This window comes from Hypanus sabinus, chromosome 31, assembly GCF_030144855.1.
Source record: "Hypanus sabinus isolate sHypSab1 chromosome 31, sHypSab1.hap1, whole genome shotgun sequence".
NCBI lineage: Eukaryota > Metazoa > Chordata > Chondrichthyes > Myliobatiformes > Dasyatidae > Hypanus > Hypanus sabinus.
In genome coordinates this window covers 27,296,733-27,319,859 of record NC_082736.1, presented here as the reverse complement: position 1 = coordinate 27,319,859, position 23,127 = coordinate 27,296,733, and the positions used below count along the sequence as shown (strand labels likewise).

The window sequence follows — 23,127 nt, the reverse complement described above, 5'->3', positions numbered from 1 at the left end:
GAGGAGGGCGGCCGGCGCGAGCTCAGTCCTCCCGCGAAGGGCGGCCGGCGCGAGCTCAGTCCTCCCGCGAAGGGCGGCCGGCGCGAGCTCAGTCCTCCCGCGAAGGGCGGCCGGCGCGAGCTCTGTCCTCCCGCGAAGGGCGGCCGGCGCGAGCTCAGTCCTCCCGCGAAGGGCGGCCGGCGCGAGCTCAGTCCTCCCGCGAAGGGCGGCCGGCGCGAGCTCAGTCCTCCCGCGAGCCAAGTCCTCCCGCGAAGGGCGGCCGGCGCGAGCTCAGTCCTCCCGTGAAGGGCGGCCGGCGCGAGCTCAGTCCTCCCGCGAGCCAAGTCCTCCCGCGAAGGGTGGCCGGCACGAGCTCAGTCCTCCCGCGAAGGGCGGCCGGCGCGAGCTCAGTCCTCCCGCGAAGGGCGGCCGGCGCGAGCTCAGTAATCCCGCGAAGGGCGGCCGGCGCGAGCTCAGTCCTCCCGCGAAGGGCGGCCGGCGCGAGCTCAGTCCTCCCGCGAAGGGCGGCCGGCGCGAGCTCAGTCCTCCCGCGAAGGGCGGCCGGCGCGAGCTCAGTCCTCCCGCGAGCCAAGTCCTCCCGCGAAGGGCGGCCGGCGCGAGCTCAGTCCTCCCGTGAAGGGCGGCCGGCGCGAGCTCAGTCCTCCCGCGAAGGGCGGCCGGCGCGAGCTCAGTCCTCCCGCGAAGGGCGGCCGGCGCGAGCTCTGTCCTCCCGCGAAGGGCGGCCGGCGCGAGCTCTGTCCTCCCGCGAAGGGCGGCCGGCGCGAGCTCAGTCCTCCCGCGAAGGGCGGCCGGCGCGAGCTCAGTCCTCCCGCGAAGGGCGGCCGGCGCGAGCTCAGTCCTCCCGCGAGCCAAGTCCTCCCGCGAAGGGCGGCCGGCGCGAGCTCAGTCCTCCCGCGAAGGGCGGCCGGCGCGAGCTCAGTCCTCCCGCGAAGGGCGGCCGGCGCGAGCTCAGTCCTCCCGCGAAGGGCGGCCGGCGCGAGCTCTGTCCTCCCGCGAAGGGCGGCCGGCGCGAGCTCTGTCCTCCCGCGAAGGGCGGCCGGCGCGAGCTCAGTCCTCCCGCGAAGGGCGGCCGGCGCGAGCTCAGTCCTCCCGCGAGCCAAGTCCTCCCGCGAAGGGCGGCCGGCGCGAGCTCAGTCCTCCCGCGAAGGGCGGCCGGCGCGAGCTCAGTCCTCCCGCGAAGGGCGGCCGGCGCGAGCTCTGTCCTCCCACGAAGGGCGGCCGGCGCGAGCTCTGTCCTCCCGCGAAGGGCGGCCGGCGCGAGCTCAGTCCTCCCGCGAAGGGCGGCCGGCGCGAGCTCAGTCCTCCCGCGAAGGGCGGCCGGCGCGAGCTCAGACCTCCCGCGAAGGGCGGCCGGCGCGAGCTCAGTCCTCCCGCGAGCCAAGTCCTCCCGCGAAGGGCGGCCGGCACGAGCTCAGTCCTCCCGCGAAGGGCGGCCGGCGCGAGCTCAGTCCTCCCGCGAAGGGCGGCCGGCGCGAGCTCAGTAATCCCGCGAAGGGCGGCCGGCGCGAGCTCAGTCCTCCCGCGAAGGGCGGCCGGCGCGAGCTCAGTCCTCCCGCGAAGGGCGGCCGGCGCGAGCTCAGTCCTCCCGCGAAGGGCGGCCGGCGCGAGCTCAGTCCTCCCGCGAGCCAAGTCCTCCCGCGAAGGGCGGCCGGCGCGAGCTCAGTCCTCCCGTGAAGGGCGGCCGGCGCGAGCTCAGTCCTCCTGCGAAGGGCGGCCGGCGCGAGCTCAGTCCTCCCGCGAGCTCAGTCCTCCCGCGAGCTCAGTCCTCCCGCGAAGGGCGGCCGGCGCGAGCTCAGTCCTCCCGCGAAGGGCGGCCGCCGCGAGCTCAGTCCTCCCGCGAGCTCAGTCCTCCCGCGAAGGGCGGCCGGCGCGAGCTCAGTCCTCCCGCGAAGGGCGGCCGGCGCGAGCTCAGTCCTCCCGCGAGCTCAGTCCTCCCGCGAAGGGCGGCCGCCGCGAGCTCAGTCCTCCCGCGAGCTCAGTCCTCCCGCGAAGGGCGGCCGGCGCGAGCTCAGTCCTCCCGCGAAGGGCGGCCGGCGCGAGCTCAGTCCTCCCGCGAGCTCAGTCCTCCCGCGAAGGGCGGCCGCCGCGAGCTCAGTCCTCCCGCGAGCTCAGTCCTCCCGCGAAGGGCGGCCGCCGCGAGCTCAGTCCTCCCGCGAAGGGCGGCCGGCGCGAGCTCAGTCCTCCCGCGAGCTCAGTCCTCCCGCGAAGGGCGGCCGGCGCGAGCTCAGTCCTCCCGCGAAGGGCGGCCGGCGCGAGCTCTGTCCTCCCGCGAAGGGCGGCCGGCGCGAGCTCTGTCCTCCCGCGAAGGGCGGCCGGCGCGAGCTCAGTCCTCCCGCGAAGGGCGGCCGGCGCGAGCTCAGACCTCCCGCGAAGGGCGGCCGGCGCGAGCTCAGTCCTCCCGCGAGCCAAGTCCTCCCGCGAAGGGCGGCCTGCACGAGCTCAGTCCTCCCGCGAGCTCAGTCCTCCCGCGAAGGACGGCCGGCGCGAGCTCAGTCCTCCCGCGAAGGGCGGCCGGCGCGAGCTCAGTAATCCCGCGAAGGGCGGCCGGCGCGAGCTCAGTCCTCCCGCGAAGGGCGGCCGGCGCGAGCTCAGTCCTCCCGCGAGCCAAGTCCTCCCGCGAAGGGCGGCCGGCGCGAGCTCAGTCCTCCCGTGAAGGGCGGCCGGCGCGAGCTCAGTCCTCCCGCGAAAGGCGGCCGGCGCGAGCTCAGTCCTCCCGCGAGCTCAGTCCTCCCGCGAAGGGCGGCCACCGCGAGCTCAGTCCTCCCGCGAAGGGCGGCCGCCGCGAGCTCAGTCCTCCCGCGAAGGGCGGCCGCCGCGAGCTCAGTCCTCCCGCGAGCTCAGTCCTCCCGCGAAGGGCGGCCGCCGCGAGCTCAGTCCTCCCGCGAAGGGCGGCCGGCGCGAGCTCAGTCCTCCCGCGAGCTCAGTCCTCCCGCGAAGGGCGGCCGCCGCGAGCTCAGTCCTCCCGCGAAGGGCGGCCGCCGCGAGCTCAGTCCTCCCGCGAAGGGCGGCCGGCGCGAGCTCAGTCCTCCCGCGAAGGGCGGCCGCCGCGAGCTCAGTCCTCCCGCGAAGGGCGGCCGCCGCGAGCTCAGTCCTCCCGCGAAGGGCGGCCGGCGCGAGCTCAGTCCTCCCGCGAGCTCAGTCCTCCCGCGAAGGGCGGCCGCCGCGAGCTCAGTCCTCCCGCGAGCTCAGTCCTCCCGCGAAGGGCGGCCGCCGCGAGCTCAGTCCTCCCGCGAAGGGCGGCCGCCGCGAGCTCAGTCCTCCCGCGAAGGGCGGCCGCCGCGAGCTCAGTCCTCCCGCGAAGGGCGGCCGCCGCGAGCTCAGTCCTCCCGCGAAGGGCGGCCGGCGCGAGCTCAGTCCTCCCGCGAAGGGCGGCCGCCGCGAGCTCAGTCCTCCCGCGAAGGGCGGCCGGCGCGAGCTCAGTCCTCCCGCGAAGGGCGGCCGGCGCGAGCTCAGTCCTCCCGCGAAGGGCGGCCGGCGCGAGCTCAGTCCTCCCGCGAAGGGCGGCCGCCGCGAGCTCAGTCCTCCCGCGAAGGGCGGCGGGCGCGAGCTCAGTCCTCCCGCGATCTCAGTCCTCCCGCGAAGGGCGGCCGCCGCGAGCTCAGTCCTCCCGCGAAGGGCGGCCGGCGCGAGCTCAGTCCTCCCGCGAAGGGCGGCCGCCGCGAGCTCAGTCCTCCCGCGAAGGGCGGCCGGCGCGAGCTCAGTCCTCCCGCGAAGGGCGGCCGCCGCGAGCTCAGTCCTCCCGCGAAGGGCGGCCGGCGCGAGCTCAGTCCTCCCGCGAAGGGCGGCCGGCGCGAGCTCAGTCCTCCCGCGAAGGGCGGCCGGCGCGAGCTCAGTCCTCCCGCGAAGGGCGGCCGCCGCGAGCTCAGTCCTCCCGCGAAGGGCGGCCGGCGCGAGCTCTGTCCTCCCGCGAGCTCAGTCCTCCCGCGAAGGGCGGCCGCCGCGAGCTCAGTCCTCCCGCGAAGGGCGGCCGCCGCGAGCTCAGTCCTCCCGCGAAGGGCGGCCGCCGCGAGCTCAGTCCTCCCGCGAAGGGCGGCCGCCGCGAGCTCAGTCCTCCCGCGAAGGGCGGCCGGCGCGAGCTCAGTCCTCCCCGAAGGGCGGCCGGCGCGAGCTCAGTCCTCCCGCGAAGGGCGGCCGGCGCGAGCTCAGTCCTCCCGCGAAGGGCGGCCGCCGCGAGCTCAGTCCTCCCGCGAAGGGCGGCCGCCGCGAGCTCAGTCCTCCCGCGAAGGGCGGCCGCCGCGAGCTCAGTCCTCCCGCGAAGGGCGGCCGGCGCGAGCTCAGTCCTCCCGCGAAGGGCGGCCGGCGCGAGCTCAGTCCTCCCGCGAAGGGCGGCCGCCGCGAGCTCAGTCCTCCCGCGAAGGGCGGCCGCCGCGAGCTCAGTCCTCCCGCGAAGGGCGGCCGCCGCGAGCTCAGTCCTCCCGCGAAGGGCGGCAGGCGCGAGCTCAGTCCTCCCCGAAGGGCGGCCGGCGCGAGCTCAGTCCTCCCGCGAAGGGCGGCCGGCGCGAGCTCAGTCCTCCCGCGAAGGACGGCCGCCGCGAGCTCAGTCCTCCCGCGAAGGGCGGCCGGCGCGAGCTCAGTCCTCCCGCGAAGGGCGGCCGGCGCGAGCTCAGTCCTCCCGCGAAGGGCGGCCGGCGCGAGCTCAGTCCTCCCGCGAAGGGCGGCCGGCGCGAGCTCAGTCCTCCCGCGAAGGGCGGCCGCCGCGAGCTCAGTCCTCCCGCGAAGGGCGGCCGGCGCGAGCTCAGTCCTCCCGCGAAGGGCGGCCGGCGCGAGCTCAGTCCTCCCGCGAAGGGCGGCCGCCGCGAGCTCAGTCCTCCCGCGAGCTCAGTCCTCCCGCGAAGGGCGGCCGCCGCGAGCTCAGTCCTCCCGCGAAGGGCGGCCGGCGCGAGCTCAGTCCTCCCGCGAAGGGCGGCCGGCGCGATCTCAGTCCTCCCGCGAAGGGCGGCCGGCGCGAGCTCAGTCCTCCCGCGAAGGGCGGCCGGCGCGAGCTCAGTCCTCCCGCGAAGGGCGGCCGCCGCGAGCTCAGTCCTCCCGCGAGCTCAGTCCTCCCGCGAAGGGCGGCCGCCGCGAGCTCAGTCCTCCCGCGAAGGGCGGCCGGCGCGAGCTCAGTCCTCCCGCGAAGGGCGGCCGGCGCGATCTCAGTCCTCCCGCGAAGGGCGGCCGGCGCGAGCTCAGTCCTCCCGCGAAGGGCGGCCGCCGCGAGCTCAGTCCTCCCGCGAAGGGCGGCCGGCGCGAGCTCAGTCCTCCCCGAAGGGCGGCCGCCGCGAGCTCAGTCCTCCCGCGAAGGGCGGCCGCCGCGAGCTCAGTCCTCCCGCGAAGGGCGGCCGGCGCGAGCTCAGTCCTCCCGCGAGCTCAGTCCTCCCGCGAAGGGCGGCCGCCGCGAGCTCAGTCCTCCCGCGAAGGGCGGCCGCCGCGAGCTCAGTCCTCCCGCGAAGGGCGGCCGCCGCGAGCTCAGTCCTCCCGCGAAGGGCGGCCGCCGCGAGCTCAGTCCTCCCGCGAAGGGCGGCCGGCGCGAGCTCAGTCCTCCCCGAAGGGCGGCCGGCGCGAGCTCAGTCCTCCCGCGAAGGGCGGCCGGCGCGAGCTCAGTCCTCCCGCGAAGGGCGGCCGCCGCGAGCTCAGTCCTCCCGCGAAGGGCGGCCGGCGCGAGCTCAGTCCTCCCGCGAAGGGCGGCCGCCGCGAGCTCAGTCCTCCCGCGAAGGGCGGCCGGCGCGAGCTCAGTCCTCCCGCGAAGGGCGGCCGGCGCGAGCTCAGTCCTCCCGCGAAGGGCGGCCGCCGCGAGCTCAGTCCTCCCGCGAAGGGCGGCCGCCGCGAGCTCAGTCCTCCCGCGAAGGGCGGCCGCCGCGAGCTCAGTCCTCCCGCGAAGGGCGGCCGGCGCGAGCTCAGTCCTCCCCGAAGGGCGGCCGGCGCGAGCTCAGTCCTCCCGCGAAGGGCGGCCGGCGCGAGCTCAGTCCTCCCGCGAAGGACGGCCGCCGCGAGCTCAGTCCTCCCGCGAAGGGCGGCCGGCGCGATCTCAGTCCTCCCGCGAAGGGCGGCCGGCGCGAGCTCAGTCCTCCCGCGAAGGGCGGCCGGCGCGAGCTCAGTCCTCCCGCGAAGGGCGGCCGGCGCGAGCTCAGTCCTCCCGCGAAGGGCGGCCGCCGCGAGCTCAGTCCTCCCGCGAAGGGCGGCCGGCGCGAGCTCAGTCCTCCCGCGAAGGGCGGCCGCCGCGAGCTCAGTCCTCCCGCGAGCTCAGTCCTCCCGCGAAGGGCGGCCGCCGCGAGCTCAGTCCTCCCGCGAAGGGCGGCCGGCGCGAGCTCAGTCCTCCCGCGAAGGGCGGCCGGCGCGATCTCAGTCCTCCCGCGAAGGGCGGCCGGCGCGAGCTCAGTCCTCCCGCGAAGGGCGGCCGCCGCGAGCTCAGTCCTCCCGCGAAGGGCGGCCGGCGCGAGCTCAGTCCTCCCCGAAGGGCGGCCGCCGCGAGCTCAGTCCTCCCGCGAAGGGCGGCCGCCGCGAGCTCAGTCCTCCCGCGAAGGGCGGCCGCCGCGAGCTCAGTCCTCCCGCGAAGGGCGGCCGCCGCGAGCTCAGTCCTCCCGCGAAGGGCGGCCGGCACGAGCTCAGACCTCCCGCGAAGGGCGGCCGGCACGAGCTCAGACCTCCCGCGAGCTCAGTCCTCCCGCGAAGGGCGGCCGCCGCGAGCTCAGTCCTCCCGCGAAGGGCGGCCGGCGCGAGCTCAGTCCTCCCCGAAGGGCGGCCGGCGCGAGCTCAGTCCTCCCGCGAAGGGCGGCCGCCGCGAGCTCAGTCCTCCCGCGAAGGGCGGCCGGCACGAGCTCAGACCTCCCGCGAGCTCAGTCCTCCCGCGAAGGGCGGCCGGCGCGAGCTCAGTCCTCCCGCGAAGGGCGGCCGGCGCGAGCTCAGACCTCCCGCGAGCTCAGTCCTCCCGCGAAGGGCGGCCGGCGCGAGCTCAGTCCTCCCGCGAGCTCAGTCCTCCCGCGAAGGGCGGCCGGCGCGAGCTCAGTCCAAACGTTGCCGACCCCGCTTCCGAGTGTCTCCCCCTCCCCCGTGAAATAATTGAACAGGTTGGCTATCTGAAAGATGTCGCCAGAGGAATCATTGTTCAATAGACAATAGGTGCAGAAGTAGACCATTCGGCCCTTCGAGCCTGCACCGCCATTCTGAGATCATGGCTGATCATCTACTATCAATACCCAGTTCCTGCCTTGACCCCATATCCCTTGATTCCCCTATCCATAAGATACCTACCTAGCTCCTTCTTGAAAGCATCCAGAGAATTGGCCTCCACTGCCTTCCGAGGCAGTGCATTCCAGACCCCCACAACTCTCTGGGAGAAGAAGTTTTTCCTTAACTCTGTCCTAAATGACCTACCCCTTATACTCAAACCATGCCCTCTGGTACTGGACTCCCCCAGCATCTGGAACATGTTTCCTGCCTCTATCTTGTCCAGTCCCTTAATAATCTTATCTGTTTCAATCAGATCCCCTCTCAATCTCCTTAATTCCAGCATGTACAAGCCCAGTCTCTCTAACCTCTCTGCGTAAGACAGTCCTGACATCCCAGGAATTAACCTCGTGAATCTACGCTGCACTTCCTCTACAGCCATGATGTCCTTCCTTAACCCTGGAGACCAAAACTGTACACAATACTCCAGGTGTGGTCTCACCAGGGCTCTGTACAAATGCAAGAGGATTTCCTTGCTCTTGTACTCAATTCCCTTTGTAATAAAGGCCAACATTCAATTAGCCTTCTTCACTGCCTGCTGCACTTGCTCATTCACCTTCAGTGACTGATAAACAAGGGCTCCTAGATCTCTTTGTATTTCCCCCTTACTTAACTCTACACCATTCAGATAATAATCTGCCTTCCTGTTCTTACTCCCAAAGTGGATAACCTCACACTTATTCACATTAAATGTCATCTGCCAAGTATCTGCCCACTCACCCAGCCTATCCAAGTCACCCTGAACTCTCCTAACATCCTCATCACATGTCACACTGCCACCCAGCTTAGTATCATCAGCAAACTTGCTGATGTTATTCTCAATGCCTTCATCCAAATCGTTGATGTAAATTGTAAACAGCTGTGGTCCTAATACCGAGCCCTGTGGCACTCCACTAGTCACCACCTGCCATTCCGAGAAACACCCATTCACCGCTACCCTTTGCTTTCTATCTGCCAACCAGTTTTCTATCCATGTCAATGTCTTCCCTCCAATGCCCTGAGCTTTGATTTAACCCACCAATATCCTATGTGGGACCTTATCAAATGCCTTCTGAAAATCGAGGTACACTACATCCACTGGATCTCCCTTGTCTAACTTCCTGGTTACATCCTCGAAAAACTCCAACAGATTAGTCAAGCATGATTTACCCTTGGTAAATCCATGCTGGCTCGGCCCAATCCTATCACTGCTATCTAGATATGTCACTATTTCATCCTTAATAATGGACTCTAGCATCTTCCCCACTACTGATGTTAGGCTGACAGGTCGATAGTTCTCTGTTTTCTCCCTCCCTCCTTTCTTAAAAAGTGGGATAACATTAGCCATTCTCCAATCCTCAGGAACTGATCCTGAATCTAAGGAACATTGGAAAATGATTACCAATGCATCCGCAATTTCCAGGGCCACCTCCTTTAGTACCCTAGGATGCAGACCATCTGGACCTGGGGAGATGTCAGCCTTCAGTCCCATCAGTCTTCTCATCACCATTTCCTTCTGAATGTCAATCTGTTTCATTTCCTCTGTTACCCTATGTCCTTGGCCCATCCATACATCTGGGAGATTGCTTGTGTCTTCCTTAGTGAAGATAGATCTAAAGTACTTATTAAATTTTTCTGCCATTTCTCTGTTTCCCATAACAATTTCACCCAATTCATTCTTCAAGGGCCCAACATTGTTCTTAACTATCTTCTTTCTCTTCACATACCTAAAAAAGCTTGTGCTATCCTCCTTTATATTCCTGGCTAGCTTGCGTTCGTACCTCATTTTTTTCCCCTTATAGCCTTTTTAGTTAAGTTCTGTTGTTCCTTAAAAACTTCCCAATCATCTGTCCTCCCACTCACCTTAGCTCTGTCATACTTCCTTTTTTTTAATGCTATGCAATCTCTGACTTCCTTTGTCAACCACTGTGGCCCCTTTCCCCCCTTTGAATCCTTCCTTCTCTGGGGGATGAACTGATTTTGCACCTTGTGCATTATTCCCAAGAATACCTGCCATTGCTGTTCCACTGTCTTTTCTGCTAGGCTATCCGTCCAGTCAACTTTGGCCAGCTCCTCCCTCATGGCTCCATAGTTTCCCCTGTTCAACTGCAACACTGACACCTCAGAGCTGCCCTTATCCTTCTCAAATTGCAGATAAAAACTACCTCCTAATGGCTCCTTTACTGCGAGATCGCTTATCAAATCCTGTTCATTACATAACACTACATCCAGAATAGTCTTGTCCCTGGTCGGCTCTCGTACAAGCTGTTCCAAGAATGCATCCCGTAGGCACTCTACAAACTCCCTATCCTGTGGTCCAGCACCGACCTGATTCTCCCAGTTCACCTGCATGTTGAAATCCCCCATAACTACTGCGACATTACCTTTGCCACATGCCAATGTTAACTCCCTATTCAACTTGCACCCAATATCCATGCTACTGTTTGGTGGCCTGTAGTCAACACCCATTTGGGTCCTTTTGCCCTTACTGTTCCTCAGTTCTATCCACACAGACTCTACTTCTCCTGACCCAATGTCCCCCCTTGCAAAGGACTGAATCTCATTCCTCACCAACAGGGCCACCCCACCCCCTCTGCCCACATTTCTGTCCCTACGATAGCACGTATACCCTTGTACATTCATTTCCCAGGTCTGATCTCCCTGCAGCCATGTCTCCGTTATCCCAACAACATCATAGTTACCCATTCGCACCTGGGCTTCAAGCTCATCCACCTTATTTCTGACACTTTGTGCATTCAGATATAGAATTTTTAGCACATTTCTCCTCTCTCTGTTTGAATCGCCACCTATTGTGCTTAACCCAGCTCCCCGAACTCCCATCGGGCTATATGCCCCTAGAATTTTGTTGTCCTTCCTAAATTTACTTATTCTTTCAACACATTTAACTCCATGTTCTGTCAGACCATCCCTCTGTACATGCGTCCTCCTTATCACTTGTTCCACCTCACCTTTCTCTACTACACACTTAATATTCCGGAACCGTGTAGTTCCCACCTGTCCTTTATTCTTCCTCTCGCTATCCTCTCTCACATTCTGGATCCCCACCCCCTGCAAATCTAGTTTAAACCCCCCCCCCCCCCCCCCCGAGCAGTGCTAGCAAACTTCCCTGCAAGAATGTTAGTCCCGCTCCAGTTCAGGTGTAAACCGTCCCTTCGGAACAGATCCCACCTTCCCTGGAACAAAGCCCAATTATCTACAAACCTGAAGCCCTCCCTCCTGCACCATCCTCTCAGCCACCTATTAATCTGTATAATCCTTCTGTTACTTGCCTCACTCGCACATGGCTCTGGCGCCATCTTGATTGAAGGTGGATGAATACTTTCCCAGCCTGACAATTTTGGTTCTTAATTTTTCGTCAATCTGTTGACATTTGGAATTTTTCTTTTGATATGATATGATGGACAATGTTTTGTCGATCAGCTGAAAAAAATCCCACTTCAATATTTTTATAGATTTAGAAACTGAGACAGCAAACGGTAAAAATGGTTTTGGGGCTGAAGACTTTTTCCAAGAGACTGTATAATAGTAACCATCTCATCATCTCATTTTGCCTCAATCTGTTCTGGTGGGACCAAAAAAATGGACAAAAAAGCTGTTTTACATCCAGTTAGCTGTTTACCATTCTGGTATCAATAATAGGGTTGGTCCAGTCATCAAGTTCTATAACAGACCTCTCCGATTATCGTGGCGGAGAGGCTTATGAGATCCTGAGATCCTGACAGCGATGGCATTTGGCGCCTAGCTCCTGGTAGGGTCATCATCAACATCATCATTACATGCCACGTCATATGACATCATCATTATGTGCCATGTCGTCTGACGTGGTCAATCATGGTCTTTCCATGACCATGACTGCTCTGGGCATATTTTTCTACAGAAGTGGTTTGCCATCGCCTTCTCCTGGGCCAGTGTCTTTACAAGACGGGTGACTGCGGCCATTACCAATACTCTTCAGAGATTGTCTGCCCGGCGTCGGTGGTCACAAAACCAGGATTGTGATCTGCACCGGCTCCAGCAGCTGCTCCCACAGTGTTGTGATGGAAATGGGGCAGATTCTTTGGGTCTCAAGGGCAAGAGCTCTGAACACACAGTTTTAATAATGAGGAGTTTACTTACAAGGGGAGAAGAGCTTGGGAACAACACAAGTGGCTACAATATTCGCACAAACGTGCTTAGGATAGACGAGCATGGGAAAAGTCGGGTCAGCCGTTCAATACACGGGAAAACGGTGTGGGGACAGAGTACAGGTACACATACAAGCAAGGGAAAAGTAGCTATGATACCCACCACCCCTGACTATGGGCAGGCACGGCTCTCTGCTACAGGGACAACAATAAACGCCCCCACGACCCTATTCAATGCACGGCTCACCACGTGTCTCCAACGCTGTTCTGCAGTGTTCAGCCTGGAGTGAGGCAGGGTGTTCCCTCGAGGATGGCAAAAAGAGAGCGAGCCAAGCACATGTAGCACCCCTTATAGGTCGGGGGGCTGGAGGGTCCAGCCCAGGTAATTCACTGGGTGGCCAATGGCTTGGTGCTAGACGGGTTAATCCAATTAAGGTAGCCAATGGTTAAGAGTGCATTGAGTAGTTGGGATGGGCAAAATGTTGACAGGCAGGTGGAGTGACCTCCGACCAGGTGAGGGCAGTGCTGAGCCATGACTGGCGTGGCTCTCTGGATAGACCTGGCTTCACGTGACCCTTAGCTTGGGGGTGGGGTGGGGAAGCAGGGGCTACACCTTGCCCGAGGGTGACCTGGAGGCTAGCGGAGGGAAGGAGTGCCTCACGCCTCCTTTGGTAGAGACATACCTCCACAGCGCCACCCCCCCCCCCCCCCCCCCGGCAAATAAAGGTCAAGGGTGAAGTTCTGGACAAAGAGCGAGCCAACCAAGACCTCAGCGATCGGGCCGGCGGGAGGTGATGACACGTCACAACACCAGTGAAGGGGGGGTGGAAACAAAGGCTCTGGCATTGAAGGGCCCCCAGTCATCTTATATTCCACGCCTCTAGGCCCTGCCCCCCCCAATCTGTCAAGGACCGCATGGTGGCTGCCTGTGTGCCCACCTCCCCTTGTTAAACAAAGTTACGCACAGGCATTCTCTGTTAAGGGAACCCACCCTTACATGTAAGATTATTAAGGGATTGGACACACTAGAGGCAGGAAACATGTTCCCGATGATGGGCGAGAACAGATCCGGAGGCCAGAGTTTAAGAATGGTCTGAGGGGTAGACCATTTAGAACAGAGTTGAGGAAAAACTTTTTCACCCAGAGAGTTGTGGATCTGTGGAATGCTCTGCCCCAGAAGGCAGTCACCTCCGTCGATGCTGCCAGCGTTCAGAGTCTGTGACTCATAGGTTAACCGCTTTGTTCCCGGGATTGCTCCCGTGAACTTCCTCTGCAAAGTCAGCACGTCCTTTCTTAGGTGAGGGGCTCGGATCTGCTCTCAATACCCCAGATGTGGTCTGCCCAATCCCTTTGAATGAGGTGCCTGCTTCTCTGGAAACGAATGCCTTCCTCACCCCCGGATGAAGTTCCCTCCCTTCACGATTCCCCATTCCCATCTCCCTCTCTCACCTTACCTCCTTACCTCCCTCTCCTGCTCCTCCCCCTTCCCTTTCTTCCATGGCCTCCTGTCCTCACCTGTCAGATTCCCCTTTCACCAGCCCTTTATCTCCTCCACCAATCATCTTCCCAGCTCTTTACTTCACGCCTTCCCCCTCTCCTGGTTTCAACCATCCCTTACCACCTCATACTTCTTCCTCCCCTACCCCCACCTTCCTACCCGCACTCCTCAGCTTTCGTTTCCCTCCAGTCCTGATGGAGTTGACCGTTTACGCTCCTTTTTTCCCGTAGATGCTGCCTGGCCTGCGGGGTTCCAGCTTCTGCAGATTTTCTCTTGTTTTCGGATATCAGAGGCAGTTTTTGCCGGCGACGGTGGTAGAGGGAGAAACATTAGGAACGTCAAAAAAAAAACATCTGATTGGGCGCTCAGATGAAAACTAATGCAGGACTATGCAGAGGGGGACGGTGAGTTCGATCTTGGAATATGTTAGAAAGTCAGCACAACGTCGTGGGCCGAGAGGCCTGCACTATGCTGACTTGCTCGATGTTCCACCCCCCCCCCCAACATCAACGTTGATGTTTCCTTCTGTAACTTCCTCTGATTGAAATTCAGCACAGAATAGTCCCCTCGAGCCAGCCGGGAATCCCCCGATTTAATCCTCGCCTAATCGCAGGACAATTTACAATGACGCACCGGGCGACCCAGAGGAAACCCACGTGAGGAATCGGGTGCAAACTCCTTACAGAGTTGCTCTCCTGACTTGGTGTGTCTGGGTTTTATTTGGTGGATTTGGAGCTCCTTTCCGGGGAACACGCTAAGACGGTAGCGCGATATTAATACGCAGCAGCCTCTCCGGACTGGATTTGGGGATTGCCAAACATTGCGTGGATTTTCTGGTGTAGTCTGTTTTGTCGTGTGCTTTTGTGATATCATTCTGGAGGAACGTTGTCTCATTTTTAACTGCATTGCAGTTGTGGTTTCTAAATGACAATACACCAAAATTCAATTCAATTCAATTCAATTACAGGCAACGGCGGGAATTGAACCCTGGTCGCCTGTACTGTTAAGAGTTGTGCTGACCGCTACGCTACCTCTCCACCCGATAAAGCAACTTCCGAATAGTTACATTATTAAAGACCTGAGATCATCTGCAGATGCTGGAAATCCAGAGCAACACAAACACGCACGCAAAGTGCAGGAGAAAGCATCTATAGAAGCAGCATCTGTGGAAAAGAGTGAACAGTCGATGTTTCGGGCCGAGACCCTCCAACATTTTGCGGGTGTAGCTTTATTAAAACTTTAGTTACCAGAACAGTTCAGGCTAATCCAAGTGCCTTTACACCAATCAATTGCAAAAGGACAAGCATTACCACACATTTTGCCTCAATATTGTTTTTTTAATACGATCTTGCACCTGATTTCCTTTCCTCTTGCCTGCTGAGTTTTGATCTGATGGGCCGGGAAGGAGATGGTGAAGTCTAGGAAGAAAATGACCAGCAGACTCAAGAGTAGAATCAGGCCATTCAGCCCATCGAATCTGCACCGCCATCCTATCATTTATTACCCCTCTCAACCTCGTTCTCCAGCCTTCTCCCCATGACGTTTGATGCTTTTACCAATCAAGAAATTATCAACCGCTGATTTCGACATGCCCAATGACTTGCCCTCCACTGCCACCTGTGGCAATGAATTCCATGGATTCACCGCCTTCTAGCTAAAGAAATTCCACCTCATCTCTGTTTTAAAGGGACATCCTTGTATTCTGAGGCTGCGCCCCCTGGTCTTTGACTCCCTCGCTATAGGAAACATCCTCTCCACATACCCTGTACAGTCTGTCTAAGCCTTTCAGTATTTGATAGGCTTCAATGAGATCCCCCCAACGCTCTTCAAAACTCCAGTGAGTACAAGCCCAGACCCCGTAGGTGAGGCAACACTTCACCTGCTTGTCTACAAGGGTCTACCGCGTCCAGTGCTCCTGATGTGGCCTCCTCTACATTGGCGAGACCTGTTGTAAATCGGGGGGACCGCTTTTTCGAGCACCTCCGCTCTATCCACCACAAATGGGACTTGCTGGCGGCCAAACATTTTCATTCCCATTCCCATTCCGACGTGTCCGTCCGTGGCCTCCCCTTGTGCCAATGTGAGGCCACCCTCGGTGGGGGAGCAACACCTTATATTCCATTTGGGTAATGTCCAACCTGATGGTATGAACATCGATTTCCCCTTCTGGTGAACAAAGCTACCCCCCCCACCCTCTATTCCCCACTCTGCCCTTTAACTTCTTCTCACACACACCCCCCCCCAGGGTCCCCTCCTCCTTCCCTTTCTCCCATGGTCCCCTCTCCTCTCCTCTCCTATCAGATTCCTTCCCCTCCAGCCCTTGACGTTTCCCACCCACCTGGCTTTACCTGTCACCTTCCAGCTAGCCTCCCCCCTCCCCCGTACCTTTTAATTAAGGCGTCTCCCCCCCCCCCTTTCCCTCCTGGTCCCGGAGAAGGGCCGTCAGCTCGAAGCGTTAACGGTTCGTTCACCCCCGTCGATGCTGCCTGGCCTGCTGAGTTCCTCCGGCGTTCAGCGTCTGCGGCTCATAGATTAACCCCTTCGTTCCCGGGGTCGCTCTCATGAGCTTCCTCTCTGAAGTCAGCACGTCCTGTCTCAGGTGAGGGGTTCAGACTGCTCTCAATACCCCAGGTGTGGTCTGCCCAATCCCTTTGTATGAGGTGCCTGCTTTTCTGGAGACCAATGCCAACGTTGCGTTTGCCTTCCTTACACCACCCCCCCACCCCAGCTGAAGTTCATCTCCAGGGAATCCTGGCCCTAGGTCTCCCCAACTTTCGAATTCACTCCCAATTTAGAAAATATTCCTTCTAGCCAAGTGCGTGACCATATACCACCGTGCCCAGGGTTCGGGGGGAAGAAACTGGAAGTGTCGTCATTGTAAGCAGTCCTTCTGAGAAAGTGGGAAGTGGGGATGAGTCCAGGTCTAACTTGATTCACCACCGTCCGGTATGGGGTGGGGGGAATCTACTGCACAGGATCGAAGTGAGCTGCAGAGGGTTGTAAACCCAGTCAGCTCCATCATGGGCACCAACCTCCGTCGTGACTAGGCCACCTTCAAGGAGCGGTGCCTCAGAAAGGCAGCGTCCATCATTACGGACCCCCAATACCCAGGGCATGCCCTCTTCTCACTGCTACCATCAGGGAGGAGGTACAGGAGCCCGAAGACACACACACAGCAATTCAGGAACTGCTTCTTCCCCTCTGCCGTCCAATTTCTGAATGGACATCGAACCCAGGAACACTACCTCACTACTTTTTTTATTTCTGTTTTTGCACTACTTATTTAACTGTTTAATATATATATAAACTTTGTGTTGGCGCGTAGCCAAGTGGTTAAGGTATTGATCTAGTGATCTGAAGGTCGCTAGTTCGAGCCTTGGCTGAGGCTGTTCATGTGTGTCCTTGAGCGAGGCACTCAACCACACATTGCTCTGCGACGACACCGGTGCCAAGCTGCTTGGGTGTTAATACCCTTCCCTTGGACAACATCGGTGGCATGGAGAGGGGAGACTTGCAGCTTGGGCAACTGCCGGTCTCCCACACAACCCTGCCCAGGCTTGCGCCATGGAAACTTTCCAAAGTGCAAATCCATGGTCTATCGAGACTAACAGAGGCCTACACATATATACCTACTGTAATTCATTTTTTCTCATTATTATTTAATTATTATATCTATGTCTATATTTACAGTAATTCTGTATTACCAATATATTAATAGTTTTTATATTTATCATGTATTTGATTGCACTGTTGACGTAAAGTTAACAAATTTCACAACATGTGCCGCAGATGTTAAACCAGATTCCAATCCTGATTGAGTCCCCTCAGACTGGCCAGTGCTTGTCGCGGTAAACTTACAGGCATAGCCGTGGAAGAAAGCAGGCAGTCCGCCAGAATTCCCCAAGGAGCCGGTCGCGAGCCGCCTGGCCAATACGAAGACGCGCCCTCACGAGGAGCAGCGGCTCCGAACCGACCGCGGGCCTCGGAAGCGTGAACGGTTCTGGCCGACGCTGGGCCTCGGTTGGCCTTCTCTGCTCTCTGGCTCCTTACGGCCTCTTGAGATCTGGGTTTTTGCCTTGCTGTCGGCGACTCCCAGAGACCTGCCAGTGCTCTTCCGCTTTCTGCGATGAAACCTCCGGGCTGGCTGTAAACCCTATACAAACGGAGAACAGAAACGTTTACCTTGCAGCCAGTGAAATACAGTCGCCCTGGCGAGAGATGTGGCGGACAACTTTGCACACGGCAAGGTCCGGGGACGCGACTTACCGCTGCCCCCCCCCCCCACATGCAGCCTGCAAGCAGCCCCCCCAGGCCCGCGCCGCTACAAGGCCTGAGGGCTGAGACATGCTGGACGCCTCCACTCCACTCAGAGGGAGCCACGAGCGGCCCATTCGAGGGAAAGGCGCTTCAGTCCACATTGTCTGCGTTGAACACGATGCATAATTAAACTGCATCTCTCCCCGCCTATCAGATTCCTTCATCTCCGGCCTTTGACCTTCCCCACCCACCTGGCTTCACCTTTCACCTTCCAGCCAGCCTCCTTCCCCTCCCCTCCCAATCTTTTTATTCTGGCATCCTCCCCCCTCCTTGTATTAAATTGACTTTACTACTTACTTACATGAGTAAAAATCTTTACGTTACGTCTCCGTCTAAATGTGCAATGTGCCGTTTATAGTGATTTGTAATAAATAGTATGCACAACAGGACAGTCAATATAACATAGAAATACAGTTGTGTCAGTGTGAATTTATCAGTCCGATGGCCTGGTGAGAGAAGCTGTCCCGGAGCCTGTTGGTCCTGGTTTTTATGCTGCGGTACCGTTTCCCGGATGGTAGCAGCTGGAACAGTTTGTGGTTGGGGTGACTCGGGTCCCCAATGATCCTTCAGGCCCTTTTCTCACACCTGTCTCTGTAAATGTCCTGAATTATGGGAAGTTTAGAACTTCAGATGTGCTGGGCTGTCCGCACCACTCTCTGCAGAGTCCTGCGATTGAGGGAGGTACGGTTCCCGTACCAGGCAGTGATGCAGCCTGTCAGGATGCTCTCAATTGTGCCCCTGTAGGAAGTCCTTAGGATATGGAGGCCCATACCAAACTTCCTCAACCGTCTGAGATGAAAGAGGTGCTGTTGTGCCACACAGCCGGTGTGTACAGACCACGTGAGATCCTCGGGGATGGGGATGTCGAGGAACTTAAAGCAGTTCACCTTCTCAACCCCTGGTCCATTGATGTCATTAGGAGTTTAGCCCGTCTCCATTCCTCCTGTCGTCCAGGACCAGCTCCTTTGTTTCTGAGACATTGAGGGAGAGGTTGTTTTCTCGATGCCACTGTGGTTATTAGAGTTACTGTCGCCTTCCTGTCAGCCTGAACCAGTCTGGCCATTCTCCTCCGACCTCTCTCTGTGCCAGTCACTTGTTTGTTTCTCGCACTGTTCTCTGTAAACTCTAGAGGCCGCTGAGCATGAAAATCCCAGGAGACCAGCCACCTCTGAGATACTCAAGCCACCCCATCTGGCACCAACAATTGTTCCACGGTCAAAGTCACTTAAGATCACATTTCTTCCCCCGTTCTGATATCCAGTCTGAACAACAACTGAACCGCTTGATCGTGTCTGCGAGCTTTGATGCATTTAGTTGCCGCCACCTGATTGGATGATTAGATAAGTGCATTAACGAGCAGGTGTACCTCATAAAGTGGTGAATAAATACTATTTACATTACGGTACACTTAAGCGTCACCGAAGAGGCCAGCCTTCCCAGATGGCTGGACGTCATAATTCTTGTTTTGAAATTGGGAGGACGAAAGCCATTCCTGATGAAAACCCGAGGATCGTCCGCATGTTACAGTCGTGAAGCTTGACCGCCGCTGATGTCGCTGGGGTAAGCATTGTTGGCAGGCCGTGAGCCTTCATTACAAAGCGACGAGTCCGGTTGCGGAGCCAGCCGCTTCTGGGGTCGTTCTCCAGTTAAACAGAAGTGTAAATGTAGACAAAGATGATCACAACCAAGTTCAGGACAGTCCCGACAATCCCCAGCAGGGCTAGGATTGATTCCTCACGGTCTTCTTTGCAGTCCCACCTACCATGGTACTCGGTGACAGACGGACGGCCCATCCTCGTGGCAAGCAGATGTAGCTTTAACAGGCCCTGGTGAAAGAGAGAAAGGTTACAGACGTCAGGCAATGTAGGGAAAACAGTAAAGAGCAATTTAAAAACAAACATCAGTAACTCAGTCATCAAACATTGGCTATTCGCTGGGAGTAATCTATGGAATCTCAGGTGAATGAAGGAAGCTGTCCACCTTATTTTCATTGGCATTAGATCATTCGCTTATGAGGGGTGATTGATAAGTTTGTGGCCTGAGGTAGAAGGACTCGATTTTAGAAAACCTAGCAGATTTATATTTCAACACAGTCCGCTCCTACATTTACACACTTAGTCCAGCGGTCGTGGAGCGTACGGATCTTGGGCCTCCATAAAGTGTCCACAGCAGGGGTGATTGATAAGTTTGTGGCCTAAGGTAGAAGGAGATGGGTTATACAGCTCTCGTTACACGCAGTTCAACTCTGAGTGATTATGCAGAAGAGTTTGAAGTTAATAACTCATCTCCTTCTACCTTGGGATACCGGCTGTCCATCAACCTGCTCCGCCCCTTTCTCTCTCTCTCTTAATAGCAGCACAGTTCATAGGGTCTATTCTGGAACCCCGTTACAAACTAGGGTTACCCCATGACAATTGCAAACCAGAAACCACCCCATTGACCTGAGATGTCTGGATATGCATGAATGCAGCTGGAGAGAGAAAGGGAGTGAGGCAACGCTGATTAACGTTCGTTGTGGGTGTCGGGAGTGTGGGTGCGAAGAAGCAGGTGTGTGAAAACCACATGCAGTTTAAAGGAAGCATTGTAGGTACATTGTAACTATGGAGGTTGTCCTGCTGTTACCTTTGATCGTCAGCATATAAATATGTCACGTGATATTGGGTCAGGCTGGCCTTTTCTTACAAGAGTGTCTCGAATAGCTGCTCATTTGCCGATTGAAAATATTGACTTGCTTCACTGTCTTTTTGGTGTCTTGTTTTTTCCACGATCACACTCCTCAATTTTTCTGCTTTCTTTTTCATTTATTTATAAAATATATATTTCTTATTGTAATTTATCAAATTATAATGCTGTTGCCGCAAAACCACAATCTTCACGACACGTGCCGGCGATATAAACCCGATTCGGAATCTGGGTAGACTTTTAGATATGAAGGAAATTTTGAGATTAACTATCAGCCAAAGTTCAAACTGAGTTTTATTATCAGAGTACGTATATGTCACCACATTCAATCCTAAAATGCATTTTTCCTGCGGGCAGACTCAGCAAATCTGTAGATTAGTAACTATAACGGGGGTGAATCGTGGGCATCACCTCCCTTTGGTGTTCCTTCTCCTTGTTTTCTGTCCTGTCCTGTCAGATTCCCCTTCTCCCAGCCCTATCACTTTCACCAATCGGCTTCCAGCTCTTTACTTCACCCTGCCCCCCTCTCCCAGTTCCACCTATCACCTACACCATGCACTTCTTCCTCCCTTCCCGCCACCCCTCCCCGACTTCTTATTTTTTTCCTCCCCAGTCCTGAAGATGTGTCTCGGCCTGAAACATCGACTGTTTACTCTTTTCCACAGACGCTGCCTAGCCTGCTGAGTTCCTCCAGCTTTTTGTGCGTGTTGTTTTGGATTTCTCGCATCTGCAGATTTACTCATGTTGGAGAAGTTTTACTGTCTTTTCTAACCACCTGTGTGCGATACACAGACAGACCCGTTGAGGGATACGAGGACCGCGGAGAACCAGGCGGGCAACTGGCCCTGAGATCTGCGGCGCTCATTGCCACGGGCAGCTGTGGAGGCCAAGTCGTTGCTTTAAAGAGGAGGCCGACATGTTTTTGATTAGTAAGGGCGTCAAAGGTTATTGAGAAATGGAGTTGAGAGGGAAAATACATCAGCCATGATGGAATGGCAGAGCAGAATCGATGGGCCGAGTGGCCTAAATCCGTTCCTGTGTACACAAGAGACTTGAGGAGCCAGGAGGGTGTGAAATGCCCTGGTTCACCCACAAGGGTATTGTAACTGTTCAGGCATGATTCACTGATTCACACCAGATCAGGTGCCAGAACGTGACTCTTCCACCTTCTGGATTCCACATACACGTACAGGAGTTAAAACAAAAGCACATGTGAGAGGAAATTATTTCCTCTCACCCACTGGGTACTGTATATGATTAGCAGCTGAGCACGGACCCAGCCCATGCAGTTATTCGCCAGTGTATAACTGTACATAGATGAAGAAACCATGGATTCACGCATGGCCTATCCAGTGCTGTACGAGACAGGAGAAATTGATTCTGTATGCTTATATATATAGTTGTTAAATATTATTAATATATGCACACACATATACATCACATTTCTCTCTGTCACTCAATATATATACATTTAAATGTATACACACACCTAAATATATATATATATAGAAAGAGAGAGACTGTAGTTAATTAGATAGATATAAGTATATGTACATACATACATCACAAATACAATGTATATTTATATAACATCAGCTCCTGTGTACAGTATATACTATATATCTACAGTATATTCTCTCTCTCTCTCTCTCTCTCTCTCTCTCTCTCTCTCTCTCTCTCTCTCTCTCTCTCTCTCTCTCTCTCTCTCTCTCTCTCTCTCTCCCTCTCCCTCTCCCTCCCTCTCCCTCTCCCTCTCCCTCCCTCTCTCTCCCTCTCCCCACCCCTCTGCGTCTACATACAAACACACAACTAATATTCTGGAAGTATCTGGAAACAGGAAGATAAATGTCAGCCCTGACGTTGTACGAGAATCAGGCAGGGGTTTCAGCGGGTAACTTCTGGCCGCTGAGGATGCCCAGCCCGCGGGCAGAGCGGGGTGGTCTGGTGAACGAGGACTTACCTCACAGCGCAACAGCGGATGGCGAGCTCTCGGCATACTTGGGAGCCAGCTTGCAGCCTCCGTCCACAAGTGTGGTTATGACAACCCGAGGTAGTTCTTCAGGAAGTGGTGGCTGGTTGAGGCACAAGATTGTTTTCATCCCCGCCTACACACGGAGAACAGTCCTCTGGGAATCCCAACCTATTTAATCAATCCGGCTTTTTTGTTAGAGGGGCAGGAGAGATCCAGATTTTGCAATCCCGCACGGAAGTGATGGAAATAATTGCCGAAGTTCTGTAAACCTGCCAGGGCTTTAGTTGGACCTGGGCACCCAGAGCAGCTCCCCGATGAGAACCGGGCGGAGGGAGGGACAATGAGGACTCAGGTTCCTCCGGCTGTGCCATCAACGTCCCCTCCGGTTCTTGTCGGCATTTATAAAAAGCCCGAAGCTCTGCTGGCGAGAGTGGGTGTTACTGATGCGGACGCTCCGGTGTGAAACTCCCCTGTCCTTCTGACACTTATTGGGAGATGCAGATATGAAAGAGAGAGAGGGAAAGAGAGTTGAGAGGGAGGGGGGGGGAGAGAGAGGGAGAGACAGGAGAGGGGAGAGAGAGAGGAGAGCGAGAGGGGGGAGAGGGAAAAGAGAGAGAGGGAGAAGGAGAGAGGGGGAGGGAAAGAGAGGGAGAGGGAGAAGGAGAGAGAGAAGGAGAAGGGCAGAGAAAAAGAGAGAGAGAAGGAGAAGGGGGAGAGAAAGAGAGAGGGGGGAGAGAGGAGAGCGAGAGGAGAGAGAGAGGGAGAGAGGAAGGAGAGGGGAGGGGAGAGGGAGAGAGAAGGAGAAGGGCAGAGAAAAAGAGAGAGAAGGAAAGAGGGGGAGAGAGAAGGAGAGAGAGGGGGAGAGAGAAGGAGAGAGAGGGAGCGAGAGGGAGAGACAGAGAGAGAGAGGGAGGGAGAGAGGGAGAAGGGGAGAGAGAGGGAGAATACAGAAAGAGAGAAATGGAGATGAAGGTGAGAGAGCACGATCACAAAAGACATGGAGAAACAAGTTAGACAAGGAGAAAGGAAGAAACAATGAGGATGAGACAGAGAGAATAAGAGAGAAAATCTGTAAATCTGTGACCGGGAGAGAGGGATATAGGATGTAGAGATGCACAAGGGACAGAGACAGGAGAGGAAGACAGGGGGGAGTGATGAAAGGGTAGTGCCAAGGGGGCGGAAGGGAGGCAGAGGAGGAACAACTGCCTTTTGAAAATGAACTGTCTGATTTTTCTGAGCTGACAATGGATTAAGCCACGGCAGAGACTGTTGACACAGCTTCAAAGAGATGATGATGAGGCGAACCAGCTTGAAGTCGGGGGAATTGAGAT

General features: G+C 57.7%; 1 long non-coding RNA gene across 1 annotated transcript; it reads right to left on the bottom strand.

The window, feature by feature from the left end:
- Positions 1-15,244: 15,244 nt before the first annotated feature.
- Positions 15,245-22,411, bottom strand: LOC132384008 (uncharacterized). Its single transcript, XR_009508823.1, has 3 exons — positions 21,785-22,411; positions 17,444-18,968; positions 15,245-16,978 (listed from the first exon to the last, which is right to left on the bottom strand). It is a non-coding gene; the product is annotated as an uncharacterized LOC132384008 (long non-coding RNA).
- Positions 22,412-23,127: the final 716 nt, after the last annotated feature.